The sequence below is a fragment of the Tupaia chinensis genome, unplaced genomic scaffold, assembly GCF_000334495.1.
Source record: "Tupaia chinensis unplaced genomic scaffold, TupChi_1.0 Scaffold000600_1, whole genome shotgun sequence".
Classification (NCBI taxonomy): domain Eukaryota; kingdom Metazoa; phylum Chordata; class Mammalia; order Scandentia; family Tupaiidae; genus Tupaia; species Tupaia belangeri.
This window is the reverse complement of record NW_006160117.1, coordinates 6,447,980-6,456,365: the sequence shown is the minus strand read 5'-3', so window position 1 is coordinate 6,456,365 and position 8,386 is coordinate 6,447,980. Positions and strand designations below refer to the sequence as shown.

The 8,386-nt window shown below is 36.0% G+C and overlaps 1 pseudogene; it reads left to right on the top strand.

Moving 5' to 3' along the window:
* LOC102468793 (protein FAM92A-like) overlaps positions 1-8,386 on the top strand; it is an 80,143-nt pseudogene that overhangs the window by 45,808 nt on the left and 25,949 nt on the right.

Genomic DNA, 8,386 nt, shown 5'->3' with positions numbered 1-8,386 from the left:
GCAGATGACATGACTGTAAACATAGAAGACCTAAAGGTATCTATGAAAAAACTTCTGGAATTAATAGATGAATACAGTAAAGTGGCAGGATATAAAATCAGCATACAAAAATCTATAGCATTTCTATATATGAACACCAAACAGACGGAAATAGAATGAAGAAAGTAACCCCATTTACTATAGCCACACACCCAAAAATAAGATACCTAGGAATAAATCTAACAAAAGTCAAAGACCTATACAAGGAAAACTATGAAAATCTAAAAAAAGAAATGGAAAATGGCACAAAAAGTGGAAGGACATCCCATGTTTCTGGATCAGAAGAATAAATATAATCAAAATGACAATTCTACTCAATTTAATCTACATATTTAATGCAATTCCAATCAAATTACCAGAGACATTCTTCACAGATTTAGAAAAGGCAATCATAGAATTTGTCTGGAATCATAAAAGACCCTGAATTGTCAAAGCAATCCTGCTCAAGAAAAGTGGAGTACGAGGCATCTCATTCCCTGACCCCAACATGTATTATAAAGCTATGATAAACAAAACAGCATGATATTGGCACATAGTCATTTATTATCAAGTATATGTACTGTACATAATTTTATGTGCTATACTTTTATGTAATTGCCAATGCCATAGGTTAACACCGTGATCACCACAAATGTGTAATGTTTTATGCCAAGACTTTATGATTACTCACATGTCACTAAGTGATAGGAATTTTTCAGTTCCATTGTAGTTTTATGGAACCACTGTCATACATGTGATTCATAATTAACCAACACATTATAATCACTTTTATTTGGATTCTTGCAAAGGCTGACCCTCAGACAATGAGTGCACATGATTGTATTTCCCATATATATAAAGACAAAGGAGCTTAATTTGGAATATAGAATCTTCTTTATGGAAACAGTCTAGTGTCCTGCAAATATTTGATTTAATAAATTATTTGTTTTGAACAAATACTTTCCCTTTGAAATACATGTAACATGGACACTTTGATCTGTTTTATTTTATTTATAAATAGGAGAAAAAGTTCTTGGAACAATGTATTGTGAAATGTGTCTTGATGGTTCATATGAGCCAGTATGATAGAGGAGAATGATCTGTGGGCTTCAAGTCGTGCCCAGATGCCAAGCTTGTCTCTGTCACCCTGGAGCTGTGTCTATTTGTCTAATTATACTTTACTGCTCTTCCTCTCTCATTTTCTTCATCTGATTTTGATTTTGTGTTTATGTGTGTGTGTGTGTGTTTGTGTGTGTGTATAGTAATACCATTTTTCCAGAGTATTCCTGAAATTAAAAATTGTGTTGGTATCCTATTGCTGCTGTAACAAATGACCACAAACTTGCTGACTTAAACCAACACAAAACTATTCCCTTATAGTTTTGGAACCAGAAATCTGAAATCAGGTGGCAGCAGAACTATTTCTTTCCGGGGGCCTTAGGAGAGAACCCATTCCTTGCCTCTTACAGCTTTTAGAGGCTGCCACAATTTATTGCATCTTCTAGAGGATGCTGCAGTTCCCTTCATCGTCTAGAGGATGCTGCAATTCACTTAATCTTCTAGAGGATGGTGCAAATCATTACGTTCTCTGGCTTGTGGACTTTTCTCCATCTTTAAAGACAGCAGCATGGCATCTTTAACTGCCTGGTTCCATCTTCTCATTGCCTTTTTTCTTATAAAAATCCTTTTAAATTAATAATTATTTTATTTAACTTTATTATTATTATTATTTTCCAGTTTGATCAGAGAGAGACAGAGATAGAGAGGGTAAATGAGAAGCAAGCTGCCAGGTCTGGGACTTGAACTGCAGTCAGCCATGTGGGAGTCCAGTGTCTTTAACTGCCATGCCACCTGTTGGCTCATAAGTGCCCTTTTGATTGCATTGGGCCATTTCAGTTAATCCCAGATAATATCCTCTTGCCAAGATCCTTAATTTAATTGAATCTGCAAAACCCTCTTTGCCACATAAAGTAATGTTCACCAGTTCCAGGGATTAGGACATGGGGGAGTCACTATTCAGACTTCCAGAGCAATGCTGTATATGAAGTCCTGCTCACTGAATAGGTAATCAATAAGTAGTACCATGTTTATTATGATAAAACATGATATATCCATTTAGCTGTGTGGTGCTGTGTCAGTGAATGACTCAATGATAAAATAACATTTTTCATATTCTGGGTTTAGTGAAAGGACATTGGCATTTAAATTACAAAATCTACTCAAGTAATAGGTCACTTTGCAAGAGAGAAAGTCACTTAAGTCATTCATCAAATACAGTGTATAGAGGGACTAGTGGTTAGCGTAATGGCTATGTTGCTGGACTCCCATGTGGTTGACCACTGTTCGCGTCCTGGACCTGGTGGCTTAAAACTCATGCTGGGCGCGTGTGCGTGCATGCCCAAGATCCTGAGAGGAGAATGGAGGAGAAGGGATTGCGGCGTGGCCATCCCCCCTGGGGGGTGATTTCTTGCTTTCTGTCTCTCTGTCTCTCTCTGTCTGGCGAGCGCATGCGCCCTATAGCAAAAACCTCTAAAAAGAAAAATACAGTGTATAGAATAATTTGTACATTTCCTTTGCTGAATTGAATAATTTTCATTTTCTTTTGCTAGTACAATAAAAGGAAGTCAGTGTTTTTACAGATCAACATCTAACTCACCGGTCAGCAAAAATACTGTTTCTTTATGTCTTTTTATTTTATTTTATTTTTTTATTAGAGAGAGACTTTTTGTTATAGGGTGCATGTGCTCTCTAGAGAGACAGAAAGCGAGAAATCACCCTTCCAGGAGGATGGCAACACCTTAATCCTTCTCCTTCATTTCCCTCTTGGGGTTTTGGGCATGTACACGAACACACCCGGTGTGTTTTAAGCTGCTGGTCCTGGGACTCGAATCATGGTTAGCCATGAGGGAGTCCAGCAACGTAACCATTACACCATGTGCTGGTCCTTTTGTAGCTTTTCTTAAGGTAATTTCCCTTGTTCTTCAAATCAGGCTGAAAAAACTGTGCAGGACATTGGAAATTTGTAACTTGATTTCATAAGAAAAAATACTTTATGGATCTATGGAGGAAAATTATATAAAGTTTTAGTCTCATTACTTTTGCTTTGTATTTGTCATTTCTTGCTGACATTTTCTGTTTTATCTAATCTTGAACATATTTGAAACTATTATTTAAAAAAAATAAAAGGCAACATTTTGTCAGCACTGCAACTTACATAAATAATTATATTGAAGAGACTATCATTTGAATACTTCAGTTTTGTACTGAGTTTAAAGTATGCATTTCACCAATATGCAATTAACTGAAGTACAGACACCTGCAAACTAATATCATCAAAATCAAGTGTATGAGTAGAATGTACACTTAAGTGAAGTGGTTTATCTTCCTGCCTTCACTTATTGTAAATTTAAGATGGCAACAGAATTTAATTCTGCTCAATTAAGAATAGGCCACTTAATAGGAGACAAAGGCAACACAATTTATTCTAGGTGAATGGGTATGGCACATTCTACCCAGTCTTGTGTCTCTTGAATGCCTATTGCCATGTGAATTTGCCATTCATATTCTTTTCATTTGCTTTTTTAAAATAATAATCAAAGGATCACATTTAGATCATTGGTTTTTCCGTATAGAATTCAGGTAAAAAGGGATCCAGTAAGGATCCAAGAATGTCCTGAAATTATGTAAGAAATTTTGTGCATGCACTGTTCTTTTTTTTTTTTTTTTTTCTTGTGCAAGTGAATCTGCCAATGAATAGTCAATATCCATTCTTCCCTTCCTGTTACTACAAACATAGCTATGATTCTCTCTGATAGGTGCATGGGCAAATAGTACATGTGCCTATTTACTTTCTTTTTTTTTTTAGCTAGGGGTGTCCAATGAAAATCATGTGTAAGTTGCTGGTGGGACTTTGAGTCTCCTTAAGAAGGATCAGACAGGAGGAATGTTGTGTGTGTGTGTGTGTGTGTGTGTGTGTGTGTGTGTGTGTGTGTTTATGTGTATGTGTTTTAACCTTTCCATTAGTTCTTTTCACTGCCTGAAATACAGATGTGTTGGCTGTAACTTCAGCAGTCCTTTGACAGACTTTCCAAATGTCAAGTAAATATTTTTAAAATATTTTTATTGAGGTAAAATTTACATACTGTGAAATGTTCAGATCTTATGTATACTGTTCAGTTTTGACAAATGCATATCAAGGCCAACAATATTCCTATCACCCCAGAAAGATCCCTCATCTTTTTTCCTAGTCAATTGCCATATCACCTAAGAGGCAACTACTAATCTGATTTGTCTTAACATGGGTTAATTTATATTTACGATTTCATGTAAATGGATCATACAGTATGTAGACTTGTTTTTTTTGCATGTGGCTTCTTACATTTAGCATAATAGTTTGTCATCCATTTATGTTGTATATTTATTCCATTTCTATTGCCAAGTACTATTTCAAGATGTGAATATACTACAATTAATTTGTCCATTCTCTTGTTGATAAACACTTGGGATATTTCCAGCTTTGGACTCTTAAAAATAAAGCTGTTATGAACATATGTGTACAAGTCTTTATGTGGACCTATGGGTCTCATTTCTCTTGGATAAGTAATAGGAATACAATTACTGGGTCATAGGTACATATATTGGGTCATCTGAAAAGTCATGAGGTATTTTTCTGTGTTTTTCTATGCAAAAATACCTCATGACTTTTCAGATGGCCCAATATAGATAACTATCCAAAAATGGCCAAACACTTCTCTAGTGGCTATCAAATTTTAAATTCCCCCACACTAATGTTTTTGCTGACATTTTTTGTTAATCAATCTTTTTTATTTTAGTTATTCTAGTGAATGTGCTGCATTGCCTGATTGAATTTTTATTTGTGATTCTCCAATGATTAATGATATAGAGGATGTTTTATGTGATTACTGGACATTATAGTTTTATAGTCTTGGAGTAGAGGGCAAGATGTTCAAGAGACGATGCGATGGTTAATTTTATGTGTCAAGTTAATTGGGCTAAGGGATGCCCAGGTAGCTGATAAAACATTATTTTTGAATGTGCCCATGAAAGTGTTTCTAGAAAAGATTAACATTTAAATCAGTGGACTGAGTAAAGAAGGTGAGCCCTAACCAGTATGTGTGGTCATCATCCAATCCACTGAGAGCTCAAGTATAACAAAAAGACAGAGGAAGGGTGAATTTACTTTCTCTGTTTGAGCTGGGACATCCAGATTTAGAGCTCCTGATTCTCAAGCCTATGGACTTGGACTGAAAGTTACCCCATCACCTCACCTTGTTCTCAGACCTTTAGACTTGTACTGCACTGCACCACAGACTTTTTTTTGGCTCTTCAGCTTGTGAACTGCAGAACACAGAGCTCTCAGTCTCCATAATTTTGTGAGATACTGTCAACTCCAATAATAAAATCTCTCTCTCTCTCTTTCTCACACACACACGTATATCTTATAGGCTGTTTTTCTAGTGAACCCTGATAAATACAGACACATTCTAATAACAATAGTGCTCACCTAACCTGCTTTTAAAGGATGATCAGTATGTTTTTAACTGTTTAATAGGGCTTGTAAACTTTGAAAAAGAATTGAATACTCAGCAGAATATTGGGTCTTTCAATAATTCATGGTATAAAGAAATGAAGAGACCTGGGCACTAGAGGCCAGAAATAGTCTTTGTGGTAAAGAAATGAAATTTTCAATGGGAGCTTTAATAGAGTTTTTCTGTGAAGTGTGTGATGTAAACCTTCTTCTCCATCCATCATAAAAATGTCAAGAAAAACTATGTTATCTATTTGCACATGAATGGGCAAACTATGAGAGGTCTTAAAAATACATATTATGAAAAACCTATGCATGAATTTCAAAATTTTTTGTACCAAAATGAACTTGTACTTGAATTCCATTTTTCCACATTTTGAAGTACTCTTGTATAGCCAAATCTGGGCCACTACATTTTGTGAATACAATTTTATTGGAACACTGCCACACTCATTTGTGTACATGCTCTCTGTATCTGCTTTCATGTTATAATGGCAGAGGTGAGTAGCTGCAGCAGGGACCACATAGCATGCAAAACTGAAAATGTTTATCTGACCCTTTGCAGAAAAAAAAAATTGTCAACCCTGAACCACTAACTGGGGCTGTTTTGGGGGAGAGAGACTACCAAGAAATGTAAAATACTGAGTGAAAGTGGGAGAGGGGTAAGAATCTTGAAGGTTTGATCCTCTGTGTTGAACCCTAGGAAAGGTCATTTGTAGATTCTCCTGTCTCACAGCAGAGTATTTGAAGGTGTACCAAGTGATGTTGCCAGTGATCAGATAGTTATTGAGCTTCTTTATCTTCTCCTTTTTTTTCCTGCTATGCTTGACTGTACATAATAATGTAGATTGACATAATCTTTTGAAAGTTGTGTATTAACTGTGAAGAACTATGGACTATGAGCTAAAAATTTTTTGATATGTAAAGTAAATGTTTGTGGTAAAATGTAAAAATAAACAAGTAAATGAAACAAAAGAACATAAAAAAATACCAGCCGGTTCAATGGCTAGACCAGGGAATTTCAGGTATGCTTGTTTGAACAAGGGCTTTTAGAACCTCAAAATACCAGGGCCAGCAGATGGCATAGTGGTTAAGGCACTGGACTCCCACATGGCCAACCACAATCCCAGACCAGAGGTTTGAAACTCACATCGGGTATATGTGCGTGCATACCCAAGATCCTGAGAGGAGAATGGAGAAGGGATGTCATGGCCATCACCCTGGGGGGTGATTTGTCGCTTTCTGTCTCTCTATTTCTCTGGCAAGCACATGTGGTCTCTCTAAAAAAAAAAACCAAAAAAACAAAAAAAAAAACCCAAAAACAAACCTCAGAAACAGTTGTGAGTATTATTTCCTACTTCTACTATTTACCTTTCACATTCAATGAACAACTTTTGTTTACATTTTGTGCTACTTTATGCCTTTTTAAATTTACTGAGAGATTAGATATATCACTGATATCTGACCAGTGTGATATTGACTGAGCTAACACTAGAACTTATCATAAAACCCAATTATTTATTAGTCAGTGAGTTATGTGAAAACATTTTTTATTCATGTCTAACTGATTCAAAAAAATTAAACAAAGTTTGTTCCTGGTCTTGCATTTTAAAAAATTATACAAATCACTTGACAGTTATGTATTAGAATATGGCTTCCCTGTTTTGCCACTACTGTGCACTGAAATAAAATTTGAAATATTTATTTGCTTCTTCACTACAGTATGCTAAGTGTACTAACACTTGGTGGAAGAAAAGCCTATAAATATTATCAGTTTTCAGGAGAACTGAAAGTTTCCCTAAGAAGGCCAAGAAATTGATTATAACTCCACTCATTGATCATAAGTTCCCTGAAGACAGGGACTTCATCCTCTTTACTTGCTCAATGAAAGATTCCAGTTTCTAGAACAGTGCTTGAAAATAGTGGTTATTCAATAAGAATTTGCAAAGATATACAGTGACCGAGTGTAAAAAAATAAGAAAAATTAAAATAATATATATTAAAATATATATATATTGGGTTGTCGGGAAAGTCATGATGTATTTTTCTGTGCAAAACTGCATCATGACCTTCCTGATGACACTGTGTGTGTTTGTGTGTGATTGTATGACACTGTGTGTGTGTATAAATACATATATAAAATTTGCAAAGAAATAAGTACATACTGAAAGAAAGCACATGCATTGTTTGGAAATGAACATTTCCTAACATTAAATTCCTTTTTTTGGTGGGAGGGGAAGAGATTTTTGCTATAGGGCACGTGTGCTCATGGGAGAGACAGAGAGGGACAAAGAGACAGAAAGCAAGAAATCACCTCCCTAGGAGGGATGGCCATGCCTGAATCCTTTCTCCTCCATTCTTCTCTTGAGATTTTGGGCATACATGCATGCACACATGCCCAATGTGAGTTTTAAACCACCAGGTCCAGAACTTGAACCCCAGTTTACTACATGGGAGTCCAGCAATGTAACTATTACCCCATCTGCTGGTCCCCTAACATTAAATTCTAAATATTAATAATAATAATAATGGACCAGCTTGAAGCTCATTCCAGGTGTGTTCATACATGCCCCAAATTCTGAGAGGAGAATGGAAGAGGAGGGATTGTGGTATGGCTATCCTTCCTGGGGGGTGATTTCTCACCCTCTGTCTGTCTGTCTTTCTTTGTCTCTCCGATGAGTGCACACACTACATAGCAAAAACATCTCTAATAATAAGGATTTAAATGTTTTCTTTCTTAATTTCTTTCTTTCTTTCTTTTTTGAAGAGGTTTTTGCTATAGGGTGCGTGCGCTCGCCAGACAGACAGAGAGAAACAGAG